This window comes from Coregonus clupeaformis, unplaced genomic scaffold, assembly GCF_020615455.1.
Source record: "Coregonus clupeaformis isolate EN_2021a unplaced genomic scaffold, ASM2061545v1 scaf2197, whole genome shotgun sequence".
NCBI classification, from domain to species: Eukaryota; Metazoa; Chordata; class Actinopteri; order Salmoniformes; family Salmonidae; genus Coregonus; species Coregonus clupeaformis.
The window spans coordinates 43,700-56,303 of NW_025535651.1; the positions used below are offsets into that span (position 1 = coordinate 43,700).

The following is a 12,604-nucleotide window of genomic DNA, read 5'->3' on the forward strand; positions in this document are numbered from 1 at the left end:
GGCTTTCCGGAGGGGTGGATGGGGGTGATTGGGGTAATTACACACAAGCAGACAGCCTCCCCCATTAGGGCACTCTCATTTATCAAGCTCCAGCTTTCCCATTGAGGTTGAGTGGAAGAGGGATGCTTGGGGACTCATTCTATACTTGTATTTGTGGCCAAAGCATAAATTGAAGAAAAATAAAACAGTAAAAAAAAAAACACCTTAAATTTGTACCTCAAACAGAAGTTTTAAAAATGCTTGCTATTTCCTCATAGAGGATGATGTCATCCTCCTGAGGAGGTTGAGCTGGCCCATCACTCATATTGTAATTAATTATGTCATATTTCATAGAAATCTGGAAACACAGGACAGTTACTTTTATGTTTGATCTGATTGAGGCCTTATTGTTTAATGTCAATTGTTTAATGTAAATAATGTAGGCCTATTGTCATTTGTCTTTTTCAAAAATGCTAAATGTCTTACTCTTGTAATAAATAATTAGGGGTTCTGCAACTTTTCTTCATTTTTTTTTACCTGGGTCATGAAATGGGGACGAGGACAAAGTTTTTGATGGGTCTGGTCCTCCCGGTTGAGGGTCTTTTCCAGGATCCGAGAGGCGCCCTCTATCACCTGTTTGAGGTCGTCGCACATTGAGCCAGTAACATCGAACACAAATGCCAGGGGTTGAAGCGCTGTCACTGTCCATGGAATCAAAGTGTTCCTGGCCACCCTCAACTCCCAGGTCGGTCAGGACTTTGTGCCCGCAAATAAAGAGCGCCAAGACAAGGCACTTCAACATAATACCGGTCATTCTCAATTTACTGCATCTGTGTTTGATTTCAGAAATGTAACAGACCAGTTAAAACACTAACACATAAAAAATAAAGTTTTGGCTGTATCCCCCAAAAACGTATCTATAGAAATCGAATTATTGCCAAAAAACAACAAAACAAAAATATTTGGAAAATGTTGTGCCTCAACTGAAATAGTCTCCATGCAGATCTAGACCAGATGGTGTGGCACGTTATTTCGTCCCGAGTAACATCCATGCACAAAAGTTTGGATGGACTGAAGAAAGCAGCTCCCCTCGAGAAATGGTAGTGTATGCTGAGCGCTCCGAACGGGGGCAGGGATGGGTGTTAAAAGGTCCTGAGTAGGAACAAGCCCTTTTTTTTGTGTAACTTGACCCGGCTATGACTTCCAGCCCCAACCCCATCCACATTCTCCTGGCCGGGTACTCATGACTGGATCCGGTTAACCTTAGAGATGCAATTGTGCTCAACTTTTAAGCAGTTTTACAGTGGAGAATAATTGTTTTCACGACTCATCATTGTCGAAATGGCTTGGGATTTATTATAACAGCAGTGTATATATTCAGCTGGCATACCACGCACCCTGCATTCTCCCAAAAATACATTAAAAAATATCTAATAATATAAACAGGGAGTTGGTCAACCACGGTTTGTAACGATCCCGGCAGTCTGAGTCGGGTCCTGTCTGGTGACTAGTTTTCCTGTTCGTAGTCTCCAGTTTCCCGAGGGTTCGGGAACGCTCCGGGGAGCTCTCTTGTTTTCCGCACCTGCATCCCGTCAGCAATCTGCACACCTGGCCCTCATCATCACCCTTTTTAGGTTCTGGCCAAACATCCAGTTCCTGCCGGATGCGTTAGCCATGAACAGTAGGTGTTCTGTGTATCAGTTTAGAGTGTTCTAGCGTGAGTTTTGTTATTTTGTACTTTGTTGAGTTTTTTGTGTTCTTACCTCCGTTTTTGTTCCACCTGCAGTCACACGTCCGAACCTTCACCCCACCTCTGCCTGATGGTCGGCGGCTGCCCGAGCCATCACTGGACCCAGTACTGCACCCCCCAACTACTCAACCACGCCGCCCGCTCTGTCCCTGGATTATTCTGCACCTTTTGTCGTATCTAATAAACCCTCACCTTCGTTCAACTCTCCTTGTCCTGGTCTGCTTTTGGGTTCTGGCTGAGGGAACTGTGACAGAACGATCCGGCCAAATATGAACCCAGCGGACCTGGACTCTGTTCGCCATGCCATTACCCAGCAGGAGAAGATGTTGGGCCATCATAGCATGGTACTACAGGAGATCGCGTTGTCAGTTCGGAACCTTTCTACCGGCCTGACGGAGGTCAGAACCAACGCCAGTGTCCGGTGGAGGACTCACTACCGGTTTCACCCATCTCGCCTGCCGCTTCTGAAGTTGTGTCCCTCCGTGAGCCCAAGGTTCCGGCGCTGGATAAATATGAGGGGAGCTGGGAAGATGCCGTTCCTTCCTATGCAGTGTGGATTAGTGTTCGATCTACAGCCCTACTCTTATGCCACTGACAAGGCTAGGATAGCCTTTTTGATTGAGTTGCTGCGTGGTCGGGCGCTGGAGTGGGCTTCAGCCGTTTGGGAACGACAGGATCCCTGCATGGCTTCATACCAGGGGTTCACCGGCCGAGATGAGGAAGCTCTTCGACCATTCCGTCCGAGGGAGGCGCAGCTAGGCGTCTGTTTTCTCTTCACCAAGGAACTCGCAGCGTGGCCGACTCGTGATCGAGTTCAAGACGTTGGCTGTGGAGAGTGGGTGGAACGAGAGTCTTTGCAGCGGCCTTTTACCAGGGCCTGTCGGAGCAGCTCAAGGATGAGTTGATCTCCTATCCGAGCCTAGTGACCTGGACAGCTTGGTAGCCTTGTCTATTCGGGTGGATAATCGAGTCCGAGAGCGAAGGAGGGAGAAGCAATGGGGTCCGTCCAATCGATCAGCTTCTCAGTTCCCAGTCGGGTCGGGTGGTGGACCAGAACACGTCGATCATTCTCCACCACTAAGGATTAGTGGAGGGACCCTCTCTCGATTCTGAACCCATGCAAGTGGGGCGGCACGGGTTAACCAAGGAGGCGTCAACATAGACGTAAGACCAACTGCTGCCTCTACTGTGGTCGCTCGGGACATTACCTCTCCACTTGTTCCCGGCGGTCGTCAAACTGCCCGGCTCGCTAAAGTTGGGAGGACTTTTTAGCGAGCCAGTTTCAACCTCTCAGTACCTCTGTCAGACCCGCTTCCCGGCTACCCTTGTGAACAGGAATCAGAGCTTAGCGCTTAACGCTTTATCGATTCAGGTGCCGATGGAAGCTTTCTTGATGCCGAGTTGGTGGAACAGCTGGGGGCTTTCCAAGGAGCAATTGCCGGAAGCCATTGAAGGCGACCACTCTGAACGGCAGTAGTCTGCGCGTATCACGATGAGGACTGAACCGTTAAGATGCGGTTGTCGGGGAATCATTCTGAGATGATTTCATTTTCATTCTGCCGTCTTCCCATGTTCCTCTGGTCCTTGGATACCCCTGGCTGAAGGAACACAATCCCACGTTCGATTGGGTGACGGGCAAGGTAACGAGTTGGAGCCTTGATTGTCATGCTAACTGTCTCAAGACTGCCTGCCCCCATTCGGTTCCCAGTCAGGTGATTGAGGCTAAACCCCCCAGATTTGTCCCTGGTTCCCGAGACATATCACGATTTGGGGGGAAGTTTTCAGTAAGCAGAAGGCTCTGTCACTTCCTCCCCCACCCACCATATGATTGTGCCATCAACCTGGTTCCTGGAGCTGTCTACCCCAAAGGGAAGGTTATACAGTATCTCCCGACCTGAACGTGAGGCGTTGAGAGACCTACATCAAGGAGTCCCTAGCTGCTGGTCTCGTTCGTCCCTCGTCATCACCCCTGGGGGCAGGATTCTTCTTTGTGGGAAAGAAGGATGGCTCTCTTCGACCGTGTATTGATTATCGGGGGTTGAATGACATCACGGTCAAGAACAAGTATCCCCTGCCTTTGATGAGTTCTGCCTTCGACTCCTTACAGGGTGCTACGGTGTTCACCAAGCTAGACCTACGCAATGCGTATCACCTGGTCCGGATCAGAGAGGGGGGACGAGTGGTTGACGGGTTTCAATACACCGATGGGTCCCCGAGTATCAGGTGATGCCGTTTGGACTGACCAATGCTCCAGCGGTATTCCAGAGTATGGTGAACGCAGCGTCCTGAGAGATATGATCGGTCTCTTCGTGTTTGTTTACCTGGATGACATTCTGATCTTCTCGAAGGAACCTTCCGACCCACGTCCAGCATGTCCGGCAGGTTCTGCAGCGATTGTTGGAGAATCGCCTGTTCGTGAAGGCCGAGAAGTGCGAGTTTCACGCCCACACTACATCCTTTCTCGGGTACATCATCTCCAGGGGTGAGATTAGGATGGATCAGGGAGAAGGTTAGAGCGGTTCTGGAATGGGTCCAGCCCGGTACGAGATTGCAACTCCAGAGATTTTTGGGTTTGCGAATTTCTACCCGCAGATTCATCCGGGATTACAGCCGTGTGGCCGCTCCATTAACTGCCTTGACTTCCAGTATCAGGACCTTCAAGTGGAATCCGGAGGCGGATCGAGCGTTTCTGGATTTGAAGAGGCGATTCACCAACGCACCGATTCTCTCTCAACCGGACACGGCCCGTCAGTTCGTCGTTGAAGTGGGACGCGTCTGATGTGGGAGTTGGCGCCATCCTGTCGCAGCGATGCTCCACGGACAGTAAACTCCATCCCTGCGCCTACTACTCTCGTCGCCTTTCGCCTGCAGAGAGGAATTACGATGTGGGTAACCGGGAGCTTCTCGCGGTGAAACTTGCCTTGGAGGAGTGGCGCCACTGGTTGGAGGGGGCGGAACAACCGTTTATTGTCTGGACTGACCACGAGAATCTTGCTTACGTGCAATCGGCTAAACGTCTCAACTCCCGTCAGGCCAGGTGGGCGTTGTTTTTCGGACGATTCAAGTTTGCCCTGGCGTTCCGACCTGGATCTAAGAACGGCAAGGCGGACGCCTTGTCCCGGATGTTCTCCAAGACGGAGGAGAGTGGGTCCAAGACCGAGACTATTCTCCCCGGAACTGCGTCGTGGGAGCAGTGATGTGGAAGATTGAGGAGGAGGTGCTGGCGGCCCCTTCGGACTCAGCCCGGTCCCGGTAACGGTCCACCCGGTCGGGTTGTTTGTGCCTGAGTCGGTTCGTCCTGCTGTCTCAAATGGTCCCACGCCAGCAAGATGGCTTGTCACCCCGGCGTGGCTCGGACTATGGCGTTTCTTCGCAGACGTTTTGGTGGCCTGCCATGGCCGAGGATACTCGGGGTTTTGTTGCTGCCTGTCCAGTGTGTGCGCAGAATAAGAGTACCAATCGGCCCAGCTCTGGACTACTTCACCCCCCTTCCTATTCCCCGCGTCCACGGTCGCATCTGGCCCTTGACTTCGTCACGGGGTTGCCCGCTTCTGAGGGGAACACGGTCGTTCTGACTATCGTGGACAGATTCAGCAAGTTCGCCCACTTTGTGCCTATTGCCAAGCTTCCCTCTGCCTCGGAGACGTCCCGAGATCCTGGTTAGGGGAGGTTTTCAGGGTCCACGGGTTGCCCAGTGATATCGTTTCCGACCGTGGCCCTCAGTTTACCTCTGCTGTCTGGAAGTCCTTCTGTTTGGCCATTGGAGCTACAGTCAGTCTCACATCTGGTTTTCACCCCCAATCCAATGGTCAGGCGGAGAGAGCCAACCAGAAGATGGAATCCACGCTACGCTGTCTGGTCTCTTCCAACCCCACCTCCTGGGCCTCTCAGTTGCCTTGGGTTGAGTATGCCCACAATACTCTCCCTACATCTGCCACTGGGATGTCTCCCTTCCAGTGCCTGTATGGCTACCAACCTCCCCTGTTCCCTTCTCAGGAGAAGGAGCTATCAGTGCCTTCTGTTCAGGCTCATATTCGTCGTTGCCACCGGACCTGGCATCGGGCCAGAAAGGCACTCCTTAGAGGGTTCGGATCGGTATCAGCTCCAGGCGAATCGTCACCGGATCCCCGCTCCCACCTATACCATCGGAGATAGGGTTTGGTTGGCCACACGGGATCTTCCGTTACGGACTGAGTCTAGGAAGTTGTTACCGGAAGTTCATTGGTCCGTTTGTGGTGGAGAAGGTGATCAATCCGGTGGCAGTTCGACTCAAACTACCGAGGGACGCTCAGAGTCCATCCCACCTTTCATGTCTCCTGCCTCAAGCCTGTCTTCCTCAGTCCTCTGTTGCCTCCTCCGCCTCCTCCTCCTCCTCCTCGGATGATCGGAGGTGGTCCTGCCTACACGGTGCGTCGCATCATGGATTCCAGACGGCGGGGCCGGGGTTTCCAGTATCTCGTGGACTGGGAGGGGTATGGTCCTGAAGAGAGGAGTTGGATTCCGCGGCGACAGGTCCTAGATGCTGACCTCATCAGGGATTTCTACCGCCTCCATCCTGGCGCTCCCGGGAGGTCCGCCCGGTGGCGTTCGTCGGAGGGGGTACTGTAACGATCCCGGCAGTCTGAGTCGGGTCCTGTCTGGTGACTAGTTTTCCTGTTCGTAGTCTCCAGTTTCCCGAGGGTTCGGGAACGCTCGGGGAGCTCTCTTGTTTTTCGCACCTGCATCCCCGTCAGCAATCTGCACACCTGGCCCTCATCATCACCCCTTTTTAGGTTCTGGCCAAACATCCAGTTCCTGCCGGATCGTTAGCCATGAACAGTAGGTGTTCTGTGTATCAGTTTAGAGTGTTCTAGCGTGAGTTTTGTTATTTTGTACTTTGTTGAGTTTTTGTGTTCTTACCTCCGTTTTTGTTCCACCTGCAGTCACACGTCCCGAACCTTCACCCCACCTCTGCCTGATGGTCGGCTGCCGCGAGCCATCACTGGACCCAGTACTGCACCCCCAACTACTCAACCACGTCGCCGCTCTGTCCCTGGATTATTCTGCACCTTTTGTCGTATCTAATAAACCCTCACCTTCGTTCAACTCTCCTTGTCCTGGTCTGCTTTTGGGTTCTGGCTGAGGGAACTGTGACACGGTTTGTCAGTCCTGTGATAAGATATTGTGTAAAATGTTGAATTTGAAGAATTTATCTGCACAAACGTTTGTTAGCTTGCTAGCCATCCAGAGGAATGATTCCATTAATTTTACAAATTAATATGCCAACATTCCATTCAAACAATGCAGTCAATCCACAGACATACACTGGCTGAAATCAGTAGATTATAGGATTTAGACAAGTTGTAAATGCAACAAGCACTGATATTGTATCATATGATAGCACTCTCAGCTTTCCAAGAAAACAAAACATTTAGACATCTATGGTCTGTTTACATATATTTTAGAGGCTATATATACAGAAAATGTGTATAAAACCTGTATAAACTGTATTCAGGATTATTTGACAATATTGTAGGTTAACAATAATTCAATGACACAATTTCTGATACATCACATGCCTTTGTTTTATTTTCCTGCATAAGTAAAATCAAGAGTATGCCTCTTTTGCCATTGATTCCAATTAGACTGGTTTGGATTTCTCCCTGACCAATATGGCTGCCATTGTACATTTACATTTACATTATTTAGCAGACACTCTTATCCAGAGCGACTTACAGGAGCAATTAGGGTTAAGTGCCTTGCTCAAGGGCACATCGACAGATTTTTCACCTAGTCGGCTCGGGGATTAGAACCAGCGACCTTTCGGTTACTGGCACAACGCTCTTAACCACTAAGGTACCTGCCGCCCATTGTCACCACATTCTGGAAATCTGAAGGTTTATGACATAGCCCCTCTAGTAATAGGATCTCTATGGTCACTCCCCCCTCCCCAGGTCAGATATGAACACATCATAAGCCACGTAAATGTTTTTTTTAGAATTACAGGAAATTAGCTGTAAAACTGCAATCTTTTCTCTCAGCAGCATGGCAAAATGTGTAGAATAGCAGGAAATTGGCCTTAAAAATTATAAATTCTTTCAGCCTCATTCCAAAATGTGTAGAATAGTATGAGATTAGCTACTGTGTAAAACTGCATATTTTCCTCTCTGCCCCATGGCAATATGTGTAGAATTGCAGGAAATTAGCTTTAAAGTGCCTAATTCTCGCAGCCTCATTGCAAAATGTGTAGAATAGCATGAGATTAGTTATAAAACTGAAAATGTTTATCTTTGCCACATGGCAAAATGTGTAGAATTGTAGGAAGTTACCGAAGTAACCGAAATATATATACAGTACCAGTCAAAAGTTTGGACACACCTAGTCATTCAAGGGTTTTTCTTTATTTGTACTATTTTCTACTTTGCAGAATAGTAGTAAAGACATCAAAACTATGAAATACAACATATGGAATCATGTAATAACCAAAAAAGTGTTAAACAAATCTCCATCACTCTCCTCGGTCAAATAGCCCTTCCACAGCCTGGAGGTGTGTTTTGGGTCATTGTCCTGTTGAAAAACAAATTATAGTCCCACTAAGCGCAAACCAGATGGGATGGCGTATCGCTGCAGAATGCTGTGGTAGCCAAGCTAGTTAAGTATGCCTTGAATTCTAAATAAATCACAGACAGTGTCACCAGCAAAGCACCCCCACACCATCACACCTCCACCTCCATGCTTCACGGTGGGAACCACACATGCGGAGATCATCCGTTCACCTACTCTGCGTCTCAAAGACACGGCGGCTGGAACCAAAAATCTTAAATCTGGACTCATCAGACCAAAGGACAGATTTCCACGGGTCTAATGTCCATTGTTTGTGTTTCTTGGCCCAAGCAAGTCTCTTCTTATTATTGGTGTCCTTTAGGAGTGGTTTCTTTGCAGCAATTCGACCATGAAGGCCTGATTCAGGTAGTCTCCTCTGAACAGTTGATGCTGAGATGTGTCTGTTACTTGAATTCTGTGAGGTGCAATCTGAGGTGCAGTTAATTGCCCATTTCTGAGGCTGGTAACTCTAATGAACTTATCCTCTGCAGCAGAGGTAACCCTGGGTCTTCCTCCTGTGGCGGACCTCATGAAAGCGAGTTTCATCATAGCGCTTGATGGTTTTTTGCGACTGCACTTGAAGAAAGCGTTCAAAGTTCTTGAAATGTTCCTTATTAACTGACCTTCATGTCTTAAAGTAATGATGGACTGTCGTTTCTCTTCGCTTATTTGAGCTGTTCTTGCCAGAATATGGACTTGGTCTTTTACCAAATAGGACTATCTTCTGTATATCACCCCTACCTTGTCGCAACACAACTGATTGGCTCAAACACATTAATAAGGAAATTCCACAAATTAACTTTTAACAAGTCACACATGTTAATTGAAATGCATTCCAGGTGACTACCTCATGAAGCTGGTTGAGAGAATGCAAAGCTGTCATAAAGGGCAAAGGGTGGCTACTTTGAAGAATCTGAAATCATAATTTTAATTTATTTGTTTAACACTATTTTGGTTACTACATGATTCCATATGTGTTATTTTGTAGTTTTGATGTCTTTACTTACTATTATTCTACAATGTACAAAATATTGAAAGCAAAGAAAAACCCTGGAATTAGTAGATGTGTCCAAACCTTTGATTGATAGTGTATATATCACTACCAGTCAAAGGTTTGGACAAACCTATTAATTCAAGGGTTTTTCTTTATTTTTACAATTTTTTAGTAAAAGACACCATTTAGGAAACAAATTGAGTTTAGAGAGTTTTGAAGTTGAAGTTACAAAAACAGAATTTCAATCACACAAAATGTAAAGGCAGCCACTTAAAAGGTCCACTATGCAGAAATCGCCCCGCCATTTCCTTGTTGCAAAAATTCTCATAGTTCGCCTAATTTCAGTTTATGTGACAAAACAAGCAAGTACGAACGGGAAGCATAGAAATAGCGCACATAGAACAGATCTACCGCTTCTTAGACAGATCTATAACTCAAATATCTATGTGAATTTGTCGGGTGCTCAAAAAGTTACATATTGCAGCTTTAAAATGCATTTTACTCGGTGCTCTGTGTTGTTAAATGTAAATGACGGCACAGGGGTAAATTATCTTTATCACTTGAATAAGGCTAAATCAGTGAAGCTGACAAATACCTAATGTTCAGACTGAAATGACCGAGACTGAAGACGAAAGGCATCATCACATGCTGGGATTTATGGCTTCTGTTGAACACACAGGACAGACACAAAGAGGACAGACTCAAACAGAAAGCCTGCAAAAAGCTTTTACAACAAGAATAGCTGAAGCCTTATGTATACACAGGGTGGAGTAAGACGCCCTCAAAGGAAATAATGAGCCTCAATTGAGATATGTCAACTGTGAGGAATTACACTGTGTTGGTTGCTTGATCATTTCATTCAGGATGTAGTGCTGATGGGAAACGGAACATACATCCAACACAATAGGAGGCACATAATACAAACATAATAAATTAAGCCTTACAAATGAAAGCCCCTCCCCGACCACATTCTCCCCAAATAAAATGATAAAAGAAAACGAAGGAAGCGGTTTGTGCAGGAAGCAGGATGTAAAAAAGCATTCCATTGATTAAAACTGATTTTAAAAAAGCTTAAGCTTAATTTCATGTGATTGAACAGCACTCCAACAAATGCAGCAAAGCAACACATAATAACAAGGCTATTTATAATATATCCTATATACATGGGTTTATAAATAAGTTGATCTCCCTCAACACTCTCAAAAACAATCAGTGCCTGCTGATGTCTCCCCGCTGTAGTCTTTCAGGTAGCCATGTGACAGCACACCACTATGAATCTGTTGAGTGCCGTTCACAGTTCACACACACCTCAAGGGGTATCCTCCAGTATAGTCCACAGGGAAAAACAACTTCCTTGCTTGTATGTATATGTTCAGTGTATATTCCCCTCTTGTCCTTTTTTATTTAAACATTTTTTATATCAGAAGGCTCAGAGTTGTTTTCAATGCTTAGAGTGCAGATGAATATGTGCAATTGACGACAGTATTACACAAGTCCTTGCCCTTCTCCCTCACTCCATGTCTCCTTCTGGATGGTGCATGGAGGGATGTTGATGCTTGTAGATGCTTTTTTCTCATAGCAGGTGTGATGGGAATCTGGGAATCTGTAATAATAATCGCCATTGAGTTCAATGTGGCAATGAAATCAGACATGGACACAAACAGTGCAAGATCCTATTGACATAAGGGACACTGAACTAACAAGTACATGCAGTGCTACTTTAAACCCAAGCTGTCCCATGTATGTGTCTATATTGAGCTCAAACACACTCTATCACATGTTGAGCAGGACGTCAGCTGCAATTGGCAATAATGGGCTGTGGAATACATTTGACAGAGGGGAGGAGAGACCAGCTAACTGCCCTCTCTCCTCTCTGAGCACTGCATGGCTTTTGATTGCCAGCAATCAGCAGAGGGCACTTGAATAATGCATAAGGACAAACTGTGGTCTGACAATGGCTGCTCTGCATTGTTTTCAGACCATGGTGAGTCTCTCTGACGTCTATACTATACTGTCCTTCGTAAACGGTAGTATTCTCAATAACAGACGTTGTCATCCTCAAACAGATCAATTGACCACACAATTCTTAGTTTATCTTATTATAAAACATGATTTTGATTATATGATACAGTATGTACAACCTTATGACATTTCCACCACTGTGGTATTTCATTCAATGCTGCATGATCACTGCTCCACTCACCTTTAAACACTTTAAGCCCTATACAAGCCCATCGTATAGTGACAGTGCCTGCACAATGGAGGGGTCTGCCTTGGAACCCTCCTGAAACTCCTGCAGGGTCAACTTGCCATCAGCATTCTGGAATAAGAACACAGGAGAAGATACAGTACAACGGAACAGCATCTCTATCGCAGATCAGGCCGCTTTTACTCTATTTTACCAGCAGGGGGCAAAAGTGTTTCTCAAACAAATCATGATTAATATACCAGGGCCTTTTCTTCACGGCTTGGCTGATCTAGTTCAGTGCACTTGAATGGTCAGCTGACTTCCCTCCACCCATACAAATGACTGAGCACTGCGGCTGTGCTCTGCAGCCAGTCCTATCGGCTGATCCTGGCACTGGGTATGGAACTGAAAACACGCCCAAGCAAGCTCCATCTCATCTTTCACTGAGCCAAGGACGAGGAGGGCCTGAGTGGGCATTAGCACTGGGCTGTGGTGGTGGAGGGGGGTATATGTGGTGTTTATAGACTGCGGGAATTGTTAGTGATGCTGGGATGGCTACGGCTACGAGGTCTAAACTCTACACAGCCCGTCTCACTGCACTACAGCACAGGGACACAGTAGGAACACAATACACATGGTATTTTTCTGTGGAGTTGCTAGTCAGCCCATTACAATAGTACTGCCACTGACATAATTATATCTTAACCCATGGTGGTGGTTTTGGGTTACTACAGTGTTTTATTTGTGGAATAGAGATATACCTTGTCCATCATGGAAAAAATACGGTCCACTCTCTTCTCAGGTGTATTCTCTTCTTCTGGTAACTCTACAGTGTTCCCCTGGAACACAAAGGCAAATACATTATCTTGCAATATTTCAGGTCAATGTAAAATACTGTATGTGAATTCTACCATTAGCCTTTTTGACACTGGAACATTTTGATATTGTATAACTTACCACCATCAGATATATGGCATCTACGATGTTTAACATCTCATCTCGTGTGACGAGCCATCGTTATCAAGATCATACAATTTGAAAGCCCCTAAAGACATCAAAAAAAACAGATTGTGAAGGCCCAGTACTGACTGTAAATAAAGTTGTTTTGGGA

General features: G+C 46.7%; 1 long non-coding RNA gene across 1 annotated transcript; it reads right to left on the bottom strand.

Moving 5' to 3' along the window:
• Nucleotides 1-10,821: 10,821 nt before the first annotated feature.
• Nucleotides 10,822-12,502, bottom strand: LOC123488346. The gene is made up of 4 exons (XR_006660029.1): nucleotides 12,451-12,502; nucleotides 12,255-12,332; nucleotides 11,509-11,625; nucleotides 10,822-10,908 (listed from the first exon to the last, which is right to left on the bottom strand). It is a non-coding gene; the product is annotated as an uncharacterized LOC123488346 (long non-coding RNA).
• Between the last annotated feature and the right edge of the window lie 102 nt (nucleotides 12,503-12,604).